Raw genomic sequence first — 16,101 nt, forward strand, 5'->3', positions numbered from 1 at the left:
TCACTAGATCCATGTATGCTTATCATACATAGTGACTTTTATCAACCCAAAAAATGACATTCTTTACAAAATAGAAAAATTTTACAAACTGAAATACGGTTCCATTCTTAATATCATGATGAGAATTCAGAGCACTCATAAGCATTGCTGACTATTTCTAGTGATGACGCTCTTACAAATATTCCAGACAACACAGCTCTTTTTTTTTAACTTCCAATTCATTTATTTATTTATTTATATAAATATAGCTTTTAATAAAACCCTTTTTTATAGAATGCACCCTTTTTAATATATAAAAAAAACTTTTTAAAAATTTCTAACCTAAAAAAGCCTTTAATATGCCTTTAAGAAACCTTTAACATCTTTCGACCTATGAAAAACCCGTTTCGAATCATTTTTGTTAAAACCTTTGAACTCTTCTTAGTAAAGAAAACTTTGAATCACACGCTTTTACTTCTAGTGCGACTTTTTATTTATAGCCAATCTAATACGTCATAACCACTTCTCAAAACCAAGCTAACATGCTTCTCGGTATATAGAGGCCACGTTACTAATGTTCTTTGGGACGAGGAGGACCCACGTTAGTGCTAACACATGCACTAACACAAATTGTTTAAGCTTGGAGATGTGTAACACAACTCTTTTAACACCTCTTCCGCATTATAATGTGAATCTAATAGTTTCTAGAGTGTGTTATAGGTACGACCCTCCAAAAAAAAATTCTACTTGTCACGTAGACTACAACTGGTAATTCGGCGAAATATTATCTCTTGCTCAACTCTTTGAAACCTCGCTCCGTTATCTTAACACAGTGGTGGATTTGCAGGCTTCTCACCTCCTTCTAGCTCCTTCGATCCCGAAACTCTACATGAGCTTTGATACCAATCTATTGGAAAGGAAGAGGAAGAAAGCAAAAAAAAAAATACACACACAAACATGAGTTGCTGTTAAATTAATTTATTATTCATGAAACTTTATTTAAATATACATCCACCAAGCTACTACTCATCTTTCTTCCTTATGATTAAATTGACCCAACCACGGGTATATAAACACCAAACATACAAAATATGGAACCATTGAAACTCTAACTAGCCTTGAATTTTCTTCGGCTAACTACTTCATGCAAACTCACACTCGACTTGAGTTCTAATTAAACTCGAATTTTACTTCTTAACTAAACTCAAAACTTTAGGCATTGCATGCATAGATGAGTAATTACTATTTCTAACAAGATAAAACTTATTTGCAGTGAAGAAGAATTAGCAGCATTGGCTAAACCTCTAATCCCTAGGGCATAGGAATAATGCACGAATCTCTTAAGAGCCAAATATTCATAACCACAACATGTTGGCTTCTATGTAATTTAAAAGACATATTTTAGGACACACTCCATATACTAGAATGCGTAGGAAATTAATCTATCCATACTAGAATGCATTGTTTATTTATCTATAGTTCTACTAAGGAATTTCAAATTCATTTAGTTAGTTCATAATCCTTTCCAGACCTAGCCATTGATTATAATCTTTTCAAAATCTGATTACTTGGTTTGGGATTCTTTTGTCGACGTTCTATTGGAGAACCTATTTGAGATCCAATTCAATACTACATTCCAGATCCAATAGGATAATCATTTGATGATCCTAACTATGACCCAATAGCTTAGGGGATGCAAAGGTACCACTTTTTAATCAAAAAATCTTTGATATAAATCCAACGAACCTGGGATCATGGCTCGATTGAATTATTCAATGGCAGTGCATCACAAGATCATTAATATTGATTTCTGTTAACGATGATTAGCTATGTTGTTGTTTGGAATTTGCGGATGAATTTAAATTTGAGGGTGTGGTGGCAAGATGAATTTTTATGGGAGCTAAGGTCATTTATCAAGTAGGTGGAGTGGCCTCTCGCTAATATAAGGTGGTGGGTTGTCCAGTCTCAGATTTTTGCTTCTCTTAGATGTTCTTGGCTTATGATATTAGTTAGTGTGGTTCAAGTAAACTTGACTCGGCCAAGTTATTAGTGATTTTTTATCTCTAGGTTTATGACAACCCATGGTGTTATTCTTTAATGTAGCCTATTTATAGGTGGAAAAACTCTATGTTGATTTGTCCAAGTGAGGAGGGGATGTGATATCTTAGGTGAAATGGTTGATGAATGATTAAGATCAATTTAATCTCCTAATTCATGTTCAACGAGCATATTGTAACAATCCTTCTCACCTTCTTCGACTTTCCAAAACATAGTGGAAGATGCTACTTTCATCTAACCCAACCTCTATGGTTTCATCATGGAAATAGGGTTATAAAATTTTTCATTCCCAAAAGTTTTTAGAATCAAAATTGGATAGCACCACTGCACTAAATGTTTTGAGAGAATTTCAATGATATATATATTTTTCAATTATTTTCCCTCTAGATTGAAATTTATTCTGGTTTAATGTTTACCCAATTAACCCTTGCCACATCAATAAGAACTAGAACGTGGTCCTTGTTTGTTGCTACCACCTCATACATAATCCAAAGTAGTGTTATTGTGCCATCGTGCCACTACTACAACCCCTAAGAGTATTTTGCCTGAAAACACCCGTGCCGTGACAAACATTTTCATGTTAAGTAATGGGGATAGTCTCCATCCCACAACTTTTCTCTCTTCCACAACATTTGTCGACATGTACCTCACCCATGAAATACATTGCAAACATTTTCTGAAGACCTGAGATTCACAGTGATGTGGCTCCAAACTATGTCAACTCCTTTTCAAAAGCACGTAGCGCCCCATGCTAGGTGGTACCACAAAAAACTACCATGTGTCACATATATGCCACGTTAGTATAAGTCTCCATGTCACCCACTTATACAATGTCTTAATGAGATCACATAGATGTTAGTGTGATGTCAACTTGCAACATGACATTTCGTCAAGATGCCCCGTGACACTGAAAATCGTACCACTTGGCCATCCAAAAAAACATACCTATCTACCTTGTGTCACGCTATCAACATTCCATGTCAAGATCTTTACCACATGACATGACCAAGTCCTCCATAATCCAATGTGGATTCCACATAACCTCACTCATTCTATGTGCTTTCTTCCACCTTAACCTAGTTGAGGATCTCACATAGTCTCAAACATTCATGTAAATCAATGATATCATGTTATAAAGTTTTATGGTTGACCAATCACATTCCATGTTAAATCAATGCATCATTATCTCTTTTTAGGCATGCAATATTTGTCCCCCCAAGGAAGAGCTTATCTTTGTCCTCCAAGCCATATAATCTCCATCCATCCCCAAGACATGTAACTTAGTGTGTCCAAACGTAAAAAAATATCATTCTATGGAGGCATATCTCTACTTCCTACAATGTGTACATTCTCATCCCCTGGTACATACTTTTACTTGTTTGTTAGTGGAAAATACTTTCCATTGCTCCCTCGCACTTTCTGTCAATAACACCATCCTTTGAGGAAGCTACAAATATTACTTGGAACATCTTATGCAAAGGTAATTAATCTTAAGTACCATCATTAGGTAGTTGATGCAGGAGCATTTAGCACCCTTAGTCAAAGGGAGGAATCCAAAAGTGGAAGAAGAGGAAGACATGGACTAGGGGAGCAAAACAGGTAAAAATCTATTTTTAAAAATAGATTTAAAGATGGAAGTGAGAAGTCTCAAGGACTTGATCTAAATGTAATTTGCCATGTGTTGTACGCATGCATGTACTGAGAGCTTTAAGGGATTTTGTTAGAGGATATGATTGGATCATTTTCGTGATCCAATCCAATAATCCAATATTTCTTATAGATAGATGAACCTATGCATTCAAGGAGGGGGAACACAGAGTGACATGGATAGAGAGTGAGATAGACAAGATATAGTCGATAGGAGAAGTACTCTAAGGATGAAATGCCTTAGGATTGTAATCATGCTTTATTAGTATAATATATGTGTGTTCATGTGAACACTGCACCTGTCTATGTTTTATATATGTGTATGTGTAAATGGTTTATTTTCCAACTCTGTTCCATATGTGTGTATGAGGGTTTAAATCTGAATTTTGATGTGTTGATCAAACATTGATCACGGAAAGGATCAATGGTGGCCCAGAGATGCAAGTGGAAGTTATGCATGAATGGCAGAGATGGTGGCGAAGCTATGTTTTAACACAAAGTTCCTTTAAATGGTGGATAAATCAAGTTAAAGGGAAAACTTGCTAGAATGCCTTGGAACTTTTGGATCTGAAGGATCAACAGTCCAGATTCTTTGCCGCATCAACGAAAATCTTTATGAGTTATCGGAACCCACAGTTGGATCAATGCGATTGCGATAGTTGATTAAATCGCAACCGTCGGATCGATGTTCCAGATTGACGGCTTAAGTGCGATCAAAGATCGCATATCAGAGTGTCAAAGGACTTGGACAATGGCGCAGTGGAAGGACGATCCACCAATGGTGATATTGCGGATAAACTAATCGCGGATTGGAGCTCTACCTTATTGGTGATCGGGAAATCGGGATTCGGAGTTAATACGTAGGATGGACCTGCCGATAGTTTGAACATGTGTTTTCTATTATTTTATGTCTGGCACATATGTTTGGAGCGGGATTTATATGGGTTTCCCGTGTATTCCAACATATGTATGGATCGGGGTTTTAAGGCTTGAATGCATATGTGCTAAGCTCTCAATATGTTATAAAAGCATGATATGCTACATGGATTCGGGTCTATGTAAGTCCATGGTTAAAGGCTTAAAACACCTATTTCATTAAATTTGGAATTAAATGATGAATCTAGAATTTCAAAATAACCAAAAATCTCAATTCTATTGATATCATTGTAATAAAAAATTCCAAATTTAATGAAATATGTGTTTTAAGGCCTAAGAATGCTTCCAATAGGCTTTGTGGGCCATAATCCACAGGCGTCATAATTGATTATTTAAGGGAAAGGAATTTTGGCTTACCCCCAAAATCTCATTCCTGTTAGTAGTCTATTAACTTGTCGATTAGCAGTAGTCCCAATGGGTTTATAAAGCCCTCAACCCATAGTAAATTTTTTAACTCTCCTTAGATATAATTGGTATTTCTTTACCCAAAATACAAGCCTCCAACTGATTCATAAAATTTTGTGGATATTCCACTCAATAGTTTGTTAGAACATATTTAATAAACTATATTTAAACATATGAAATCTACACTATTAGGGTTTTATTTCTCTTTAGATTTATGAATTGGTAGATTACAATTAATTGCATATGCATGCAAGTTAAAATAACGTAAAAAATAGATAACAAAAAAATAAAAAATCGCAAACCATGATTTGACACAAGATATGACCTGAGAAGCCATTTCAAGAGAAAACCCAGCTGGAAGGCACTATTCTCTCTTCCTTTGAATATAAAACAACCGCGAGTAAAAGAAGTATGGCCTATGGCCCGTGGGCTACTAAAGTGAAAAAATCCTCCATGATTTCTCTATCTCCTATCCTTCTCGCCTATATATTCTCATTTATGTAACAAATGCACTTGAATAAATGTAACTCTTTATCCTCCTAGCCGCTCTGTTATAACACAACCAGATAACCTACTAGTGTTTAGGTTTAACTACCTTGACTCTTAACCATAGTTACAATGCGGACTCTTCTATATTATTCTTCATCATAATCACATGGATATCCCCCTTTTCATGAATATTTAGGGCTGACATGTCCTCCTCTTGAATTATGGTGGTGAAAACAAGAAAATCAATTTCTAAGGCATAAATTTCGCATAGGGACTTTGATTGATGTGATTCATATACTGTTGGAAAGCTCTTTGTGTATATAATAATAAAAGGAGTTGTAATGCTAAAGCAACCAGGTTTCACCCCCAAAAAGTGTTGCTTGATGCCTCAAAATCTTCCTAGAAGGTTTAAGACCCTAATTTTCCAAGCAGGCTCTCCCTAGGAAAAATGGTCCTGTGAGTTGATTCCTCCACTATTTCCATTCTGAAATCATCGAGATAGTTGAAAAAAACACAATGATCCAATCTGGACCATTTTCCTTGCAATATAAATACTTAGAAACTTAAGGATTTCTGGAACTTTGTCCAAGCCATCCTTGAAACCTAGTGTCATTTAGAACACTAACTTCTACAGGAATAAAACCCTGATTTCCACACTGACATTCAAACATCACCATGGAAATAATACAATCCAATAAAGCTAGAAACATGCCTTTTACCAGGAATTTGACAAGCCAAACCATGGTCCACAATATGATAGCTATATTTCAATATTTATTGTAGTTGACCACCCTCGAGCTAGATTTACATTATGAGGAGTAAGTGCTCAAGATAATTCACATTATTTCGAAAAACTAGTTCACACAGGAATTTATATCTCATGGTGTCTTCACCTATTTACAGGGTTTCATAATAGACGGTCTTTGACTTGGTAAATTCTATGTGAATTCATAACCATAGTATCTCCACTAGTTTTAACAAGGATATAGAGTAAATGGTAGCTTTCCACCCACTAATCTATAGGTATTTCAAACATTCATATAGTTTTTGTAACAACTTCGGGTTGAATTTCAATGTAAATAATTTAAACTAAGGTCATGGGACACATATTCCAAGATGAATGGAGGGGAAAACATTATAGTGGGCATCTCTTATGCTTAATTACTAGATATGGAAATTGGCAAAGGCATTGACAAAAGGAAAAAGGCAATAAATGGAAATTATGATATAAGAAATGAAGGAAAATAGATGAAAAGGAAAGGAAGAGGTTAGTCATCAATGATAAAAATGCATTTGAAATTTTTTTCCAGTTATAGCTTTTGATCACTTTCAGAAATATAACTCTAAGAGAAGAGAGAGGAAGCATTTGTAAAAGAAAGAAAATAATAAAAGGAAAGAAAGGGAGAACAAGGAAAGGTTCGATGAGTAGTTGAAACAAGCAAAAATTGCAGGTAATAGGTTTCATGTGTGATTTCATTGTTCGGATTTGGATGCATGGTACATGCATTTGGTTATTTGGTTGATATGTTGTGATTGACATGGGATTTTCCTCGATTGACAATGATTTTCAACCTTTCCTTGCCATTTCCTGGCTAGCCATTGTGTTGTGTGTTGCTTGTTTTGGTCTAAGATTTGGATGTCTGGTGAAATTTAGATCCCGATGAGTTGGTCTCAGGAATATTCCAAAGAGTCAAGGGTGGAGATGGGATTTTTCCTGGAACTCTTGAAAAATATGTGGAGATTGGAAAATTCCTTTGGGTATGGTGAATAAAGTTGGAGGTATGAAATATCGTTTTATGTTAGGGATTTCTGGACCATTTTAGGTGAAATCATTATGGTTGAGGGTTGACGTGGTTTGGCCTATGGAAGCCTTAGTTGGTTTTATTTTGATTTATCCCATGAGATCCCACATTCATGCTTGGAATATGGAACAGGGGTGATTGGATGAAAGAGATATTTGGTTCATCCCCATCTATAGCTGGTTGGTACATGGAAGTCCCTGACTTGGTTGACATTTGCATATGTTAATATGATTTAGTTTCTTATCGTGATCAATGAGCACATATACTAGTTACAGTATTGATTTTATGATGATTTTTTCATGGATTCATTCTGGTTATATCCTGGTTATAGACCTCATTAAATGATGTGGTATTTTTATGGATCTTATTCATGATTTGATAATTTATTCAATGGTTATTTGAATGCATGGGCTAGCTATTGTTGTTGTAGATAGTTTAAGAGGGAATTGAGCCTTATTGATGATTTCTTGATGAAGTTAAGGAGAACTTGAACAAATATGCATTCATGACCTGTAGATACTAAGTTCACCATGTGTTTGACAAAAATTTTCTCATGTGTTTGGCGATTTCTAAGAAATATTTAACCCTAGTACTTATCATTCAGACTTATTATCATCTTAGGATGACTTTTGGAGAGTTATGGGTTATTCTGGTTAGTTGGTATGTAGCTAGCCTTGAAAATATGGGTCTGAGTTACTAGCTGTACACTTTGAACTTACAAATTTTGGTTGCAACTGCATGGAGGAAGGCATGTGTGTGTTAATGTAGCCTTCCAACCACATGCACAACTTGGAATTTATGTGGATGGGATATAAGGTTCGAGAAAAATCAAGTTCCATCCCGTGTCAAGTTCATCAACAAATCTTTTCTTGTATTTGTGTGATGTGATGCTCTTAGGAGGTTTAAGTATATTTCCTGTTATTAGAACCCACTTTCATCACTGGAAATTTGATGTTGGGTCATGTCAAGTAACTCTCAGGTCATGTTTACCCTATAGAGCTTGTGAAAGTGGGTAAATGTGGGATCAATGGTTATAGTTTCCCCTCTTCCTACTAGGACTCCAAAGTACACCTTTTTTCACCTAATCCACCCTATAGGACTCTAGAATGAGAAATGTTTCCACCTGCTTCTTCTTCTCTCCTCAAATAGACTCCTCATCATGATCTTTCTCTTCCACAAATTATTTCTCCCAACGTTCTTCTTATACATCGTGAGCTCACTTGCAATTCCCATATGCTTAACCCAACATACATGCATTGCAAGCACACAATATCGTGTCTTTGATCCATTTCCAATATCAACCATGCCTTTCTTGAGTGAAATACTCTCATTCTGCATTTATGAATGTTACTCTCAATGTTGATCCCCTATTATTTCGTGTTGGCTCATTTTTCCGATCTGATCCCCTCACTGCATTTTCCATGTTTTCCACACAACAAAATTGACGAGGAACATAAGTGGTATGGGCTTTTCCTCCACTCAAGAGGCCTAGACTCAACCTCCCCTCCTACCATGTGGGTCACTAAACCTAGTTAGAAAATCTTGTGGTAATTAAATGAACAACCCAAGTTAAGAAACTCTTCCTCAATATCTGAATCCAAGTCTTCTTCTCTAATCTAATCAATGTCTTACATTTCCAAACTATTTATATGATTTACAATTCATGTGATAGTTCCAAGAGGGATAGGAAAAGGGTTATCACACACACAACCCCCTTAGAAGAACTATTTTGTTTTCCATCTCCTTTAACATATGAGGTCTAATATACACCATGTTCATTTGTTCATTCTAGCTAATAGGTGTATTTCATTTTTTTCCATATATACCCTCGCATGGATTCATCTTCAATGATTCATAGTGCCCATTTTTACAGGAAAACTCTACCAAAGGTAAAAAAATTTCCCATATCTTGGCTTGATGCATAAACGACATTCTCAGAGTGTCTTCCAACACCCTTTCTACCTTTTCAAACTATCCATCCATTTGAGGACGATACATTTTGTTAAATGTCAATTCCATTCCAAGCCCAACAAACAATGCCTTCCAAAATTTTAAAGCAAGCTTGCAATCTTGGTTTGAAATAATATTCCATAGTATATCATGCAATCTAAATATTTCCTCCATAAAAATATAAGAAATATCAATTTCCTTGTATATGGATTTGATAGCTACAAAATGATCCACTTTTATTATCTTAACTACCACCACCATTATCGCATCATGCTTCCTATGTTTCCTTTCTAACTTGGTGATAAAGGAAGGCCATTGAAATAACTTCCCATTTCCACTAAGGAATGGGGATTGGTTATAAAAATACCGTTGAATGTCTACACTCCACTTTCACTTTTTGGAATTCCAAGAACTCATCAATGTACTCTGCCCCATCCTTATTCCTGCCTCACCAATAGTACATCCTTTTCTTAATTGTTCTCATTTTTTGATAACTTGGATGACTTGAATAAGGCCTTTTATGAACTTATGATGAACGACCTTCTTCAACTCATCCATGTAAGGTATATACCACCCGCATTTAAAATTCAATAGCCCATCCTCAGTGAGAGAGTAATTCTTACTCAATGTTCCCTCTGGCTCTTCTTGCAAACATTCACTTATTTTCTAGTAATTCTCATCATGTTGCATTTCCTCTTTAATGATTTCTTTAATATTTATTTTTCAAGTACTAGTGGCTTCTAAATGAGCTACTTACAACCTTCTGCTAAGGGAATCTTCCAAATTGTCTTATTTTCCTTTGATATATTTGATTTTAAGATGAAATTAATTAATTAAGGCTAACCACATACATGTCTTTCATTCAACATAGATTGGTGAAATAAATATTTCAACCCTCCATGATCTGACATCTATACAAATTCCTTTCCAAGGAGATAATGTCTCCACATTTTCAATGCATGCATTATCATTTCTAAATCCATGTCTCAGTGACGTAATTTCTCTCATGATCATAATCTTTCTTCACTCATAACATACCACCTATCTTTCTTGCATCAACAGTCAACTGATCCCCTCCTTACATGAATCCATGCACACCACAAAATATTTCTCTATGTTATTCTATTGGTGCATGTGTGAGAAGTTGTTTTAAATTCTCAAATTTGACTACACATTATGCTTTCCATTGGAATTTAACTCATTTTATCTACAATGTTGTGATTGGCTACCCAATATTAGAGAAAGTCCATATGAATCTCTAGTAATACCAAATGAGACACATGAATGACCTAACTTTTGTCATGTTATTAGCAGTAGGCCTCTCCATAATGGACTTCATCTTATAAGTATCCACTCCCACTCCATATTTAGAAGCTATATGCCCTAAGTATTGCACTTATGATTTAAAGTCTTATCACTTCGTAATTTCCCTAAGTTGAGGAGAGAAACCTAGAGGTAACCACAAACCACTTTCAAAGTTGGGATCTAGTCCTTCCAGCTTCAGAGAGGGCTCTCTTTGTATGATTTAGATTTACGCTTCAAATTTTAAGCTATCGATCGAAATTTTCAAAACTTTTGTTGAAAGATGCTAGAAAAGTTCATTGGGCATGGATTCATAAAATTTTGATTCATAAATTATAAACATAGCAGAGAAATTGTAACAGGGCAGGGTAGGAAAACTCCTGGATCTTATAGAGTGCTTTTGGTGTGAATAAGATGAATGAAATTTTAGCTCAATTAAATATAAAGCATACATAGATAAATTCTATACTTAATATTAGAAGGAAAACATTGATATTGTTAACAAACCAGAGCATAGTACACTTAAGAAAATTCAACCCTTAATCTTCCTGAAACAATAAGTAGGGAAAAAACATATGGAAACAAAGGAAAAGAAACAAGTTTACATGAAAGAACACATCACCAATTTCATGACACAAGAATCCTGGAACAAAATTTCTACTTATTTATATAAATTGATCACTTTGAGTACAATCCATGACATACATCAATGTAAAGCTCCTTTCTTCATACATAATCGAACACTTACAAATTCTGATTACAAAATATTTATAGATTGTCCTGAATAAATTTGAACTTTAAGTCAAACTTATTACAAAAATAATATCTACTAAAAACATGTAGACATTTCTAAAACAAAACTAAATATTAGGAATTTTGGACAAATTTGGTTGTTTTGTTGAATCTTTAAAGGAAATTTGTTCTTGACTTTCTGGAAAAAATAACGGAACAATACACTAAAAAATAAAAACAATCACTAGAAAGGTACAACAAATCTAGAACATTTGGAAAAAACTTTAGCCATAAAATATGGAAAATGGCTCATTAACATTCGTCCTCTACCTATGAATATGTAGTGGTTGTAGTTGTTTTCGCAAAAACTTGTTCACTATGCATTTCAAACTACTAACCCATCTTTTCTTTCAATTCAATAGTCGCCAACTCATATTCCTTCCACTCTCTGTATGGTCTTATCAGAGAAATGTATGCCTTATTATTTCACTAATACTCCTCAACCCCTTGTGCTTTTCTCCTTTCGCCTTTATTTTATTATATAACCAGGCCAATGATTAGTTCCATATCAGAAGCCCTTTACAATGTAACTTAACGCGAATTCTAATTTTTGCCTCGCTCCTTTTGCTTTAACACCTCTCACATTTCTTCACCATAGGACTGAGGGTTGTGACCTACCACCTAGCCTTGGGGTGTTAATATGTTTTGTTCATTGTTGGAGGCTTCTTTTCCCTTTTTAAACTATTTAGCACCCATGTTTGTTTAAACTCCTCTCGACCATGTGCGAGCCCCAATATTTGAGCCCCCTCTCACTAGAAGTTTCCAAATGGAAGATTTACTTTGGAGTTGCGACATTCCTAAACCTTTGATATGTGACGTACGATATGACATCATCAGTCCATGTGGCATATCGTCAATGGTGACACGTTTCACCCTGATTTTCTGCCTTAGGACCCCTTAAAACACCAAAATTGCTTGCCACGTGTCCTACCTTACTGCTACATCATGTTGATGTCATATGCCATGTAGCTTTATCGGAACCAATCATATTATGCCATGCCTCCCACTAGAGGATAGAAAAAAGGGCCCTTCCTCCTTTGGTTTTGTGATGAAATCGTTTGTTAACTCTTTATCAGTCTTCCTGATGATTTTAATACTATTGACATTCCTCGACGGCTTTAAAATTATCAGTACTTTCCCAATGGTTTTAACACTATCAATGCTTTGCATATCGCGACTTTTAAAGTTGTCACATTTTTTGATCTGCCAATTGCCAATTCTCTTATTTACCAATCACCAATCACCATGTGTGATCTCCGATATGCCACGTGTGATCGTTGATATGTAGGACCTTCCGACATGTGATCGTCAATTTTCTTTATGCCTTTGATACTTCTTCCTTTCAAAGGCTTCAAAATCTCAGACTTCAACACGCCATATCTTTTGATCCAGGAGTCTATTTTGGGACATCCACATATCGTTGGAAAGCTTGTTCAGAGAATTTTCCAATGGAGAGGATATGATGTAGGCTTTTCTTTCTCCTTCTTCTTAGAAAATGACTACAAAATTCTCTTCTCATTTTCTCTCTGGACAACTAAAATCACACCTACCACGATGATCCTTTACACGAAACCTGTAGCTACCATAGTAATCCTTCTGAGCCATGCATTACAGCACACATTCATGCCAGTCTAGTTGACATCAATACCAACATTCATGCACAATACTAGAACAACCACCATCAAGTGTGCAACATTCACTCACGACAACTCTCTGATGATCTGTTAGGGATGTTACAATTTAAATCAAGACTAGTGGACCTCTCTTAACACACATATTTTCAATCACTTGAGCAATTTGAAACCTTAGTACAAAGACAATTTAGACTATAATACCTGGTGCATTTATAGGCTAAACATTACTAGCAGATTCCCAAAATTAATAACTAGATAAACATACATTGATTACCTATATTATATAACCCTAATAGTGGCTCCAATGGGGATGACATCCTCCTTGTGAGGTTTCAATAACACCATAGATAAATAACCTTCTCCCTTGGGCAATGGAGTCAAAAACAAAAATACTAAAATTAAACTCACTGAAAACTCATTACAAAGGTGGAAAATTTAAAGGTAATAAGAAATTTGACAACACATCACCAAAGTCTTAGTGCGTTCTCCTCAAGCTTCAAATGTTGATGATGGCTTTCCACACCTGTTGGAAGTATATACACTAGGTGATATCTTCTCTCCTATGTATCCAATCAAGAAAATTGCTACTTGACTGAGTTCTCTTGACATTTACCTTGTGCAGATAGAAGAAGAAAAAGGATGACAACTCAAGATTCAACTGATTCCGAAAACCAACATTGGTAACGAGTACGAGCTTCCATAAATCCTTCAACAAATTGGCCATGGGGTGAAATAAATCTTATTTCAATGGTTCCAAGAGGCCAGCAAAAGAATCTTCAAAAGCATAATTGGTTACCTTCACCTTATGATTGGTAAGATGACTCTATTCTAGAGAAATGGGGGCACTCAGTCCATCAATCTTGCCCTCTTCAATTGACGAAACCACCCTTCACAACAATAATGTGTACATCAATAGGATCATGGAAAACTTGTAATTCTTCAACAAACTCTTCATTATCTAAACCTGGAGGCATATTATCAATTGAGGTAGCCACATCTTGCATAGTAAAAATGTATACACTCATGGGGTCTATAAAAACTCGCTCTTCATTATCCTCATGTAACCGTGGAGTATTTCTTCCATTATATAACTCACTACTTTCGTGAATAACACCTTCATCATTATTTAAGGTGATCTCATTGTTTTGAATTTCTATACATACATTTCAGAACTCATAATTTGATAAGTTTCTTCTTGGAACAAAGACCAAGGAGATAAAAGGATTGATGAAATTTTTTATTGTTTATCCTATCCTTTCCCTTAGTAACTTAACATTTGATAAGGTTGCTACAATTTTTCTTCAATCTCAGAAGATGAATCATATCTTTCTGCATGAGGATATTGATTTACTTTATTTTCAGGTAAGGGAAAATGTACTATTTGTTGGAAGTTTTCTTGAATATGATGGCAGCTAGTTTCTACTTCTTCTTCCTGATGGTTAAAAGGGTTCTCATAAATAACCTCTATAATCTCGTCATCCATAAATTGATCATCTTCAAAAAAACTTTCCACATCCACAATAAAATTGTCAAAATGTGTGCAAAAATCTTTGACCAGCAACAAAGAAGGACAATGTTCTTTATATCTCTCATAAAATACTCTATGAAAATCTCTAAGAGAATAAAAATAATCATTTTTCAAGATTTCATATCGCGATTAGTCATTTCCCTCCAAGGATACCATGAAAATTTTCATGAAAAGCAACCTTTAGATTATCCACATGCATGTGAAACCTAATTAAATGAGGGCATCATCATCTGTTTCTTGATATTTGAATATCAATAAATAATTTTGCCAATTTACACTAGGCATATGATTGAGAAAGGTTGGAATATGAATGTGATGCATAGGACCATACCTTGTATATTTTTGATCCATATTGAGCCAATAGAATTCCCAATGAAACACTAATTTATGGATCCTACTGCCAATGGAGTATTTGGATCAGGTTGAAACTTGACTGGAGTCACCAGGTGAATGGTTCAGCCTTCATATGTCTGATTGTTGTCCACCATCAACAGTCATATCTGGAACCTGATGATCCTTCCAGGGGAAAATACAAACTTTCTTCCCCAATATGGTTTCCATAATGTTATCACTCCGTAATTTAGCTACGCTGAGGAGAGAAACCCATAGGTAACCACAAACCACTTCCAAAGTTGGGATCTAGCCCATCCAGCATCAGAGAGGGCTCTCTCTGTATGATTTAGAGATCTACATCACATTTTAGGTTAGTTATCAAAATTTGATGTTGGTTTTTCAAAAGTTTGGTTGAAAGATGATGGAAAAGTCTATTAGGCATGGAGTCATAAATTTTGAGTAATCAGTTATAAAAATAACAAATAAGCTATAACAAGGAAGGGTAGGAAAACTCCTGGATCTTATAGGGTGCTTGTGGTGTGAATTAGATGAATGATATTTGAGTTCAATTAGATATAGATCATACACAGATGAATTATATACTTAATAATAGAAAGAAAACATTCATATTGTTAACAAGACAAAGTAGAGCACACTTAGGAAAAATCAGACCTTAGTCTTCTTGCAACAATAAGAAGGGAAAAATATATGGAAACTAAGGAAGAGAAACAATTTTACATGAAAGAACACATTACCAATTGCTTGACACAGGAATCCTAGAATAAAATTTCTTTGTATTTCTGTAAATTGATCACTTTGAGTACATTCCATAGCTTACATCAATGTAAATCTCCTTTATTCATACATAATTCAACCCTTACTAAGTCTTATTACAAAATATTTATAGATTGTACTCAGTAAATTTGGACTTCAAATCAAAGTTATTACAAAAATAATATCTACTAAAAACATGTGGATATTTCTAAAACAAAACTAAATATTAGGAATTATGGACAAATTTGGGTGTTTTGTTGAATATTTAAAGAAAAGTTGTTGCTAGCTATCTGGAAAAAGTAATTGAACAATACACTAAAAAATAAAAACAATCACTAAAAAGGTGCAATAAATTTGGAATTGCTAGGAAAATTTGTAGCCTTCAAATCCAGAAATTGGCTCATTAATGTTGATCATCTTCCTTTGAATCTGGAGTGGCAAGAGTTTCTTTCGAAAAAATTTGTTGACTGTT

The sequence above is a fragment of the Pinus tabuliformis genome, chromosome 9 (assembly GCF_031772625.1).
Source record: "Pinus tabuliformis cultivar Carrire ecotype Pingquan chromosome 9, CPIR1, whole genome shotgun sequence".
NCBI lineage: Eukaryota > Viridiplantae > Streptophyta > Pinopsida > Pinales > Pinaceae > Pinus > Pinus tabuliformis.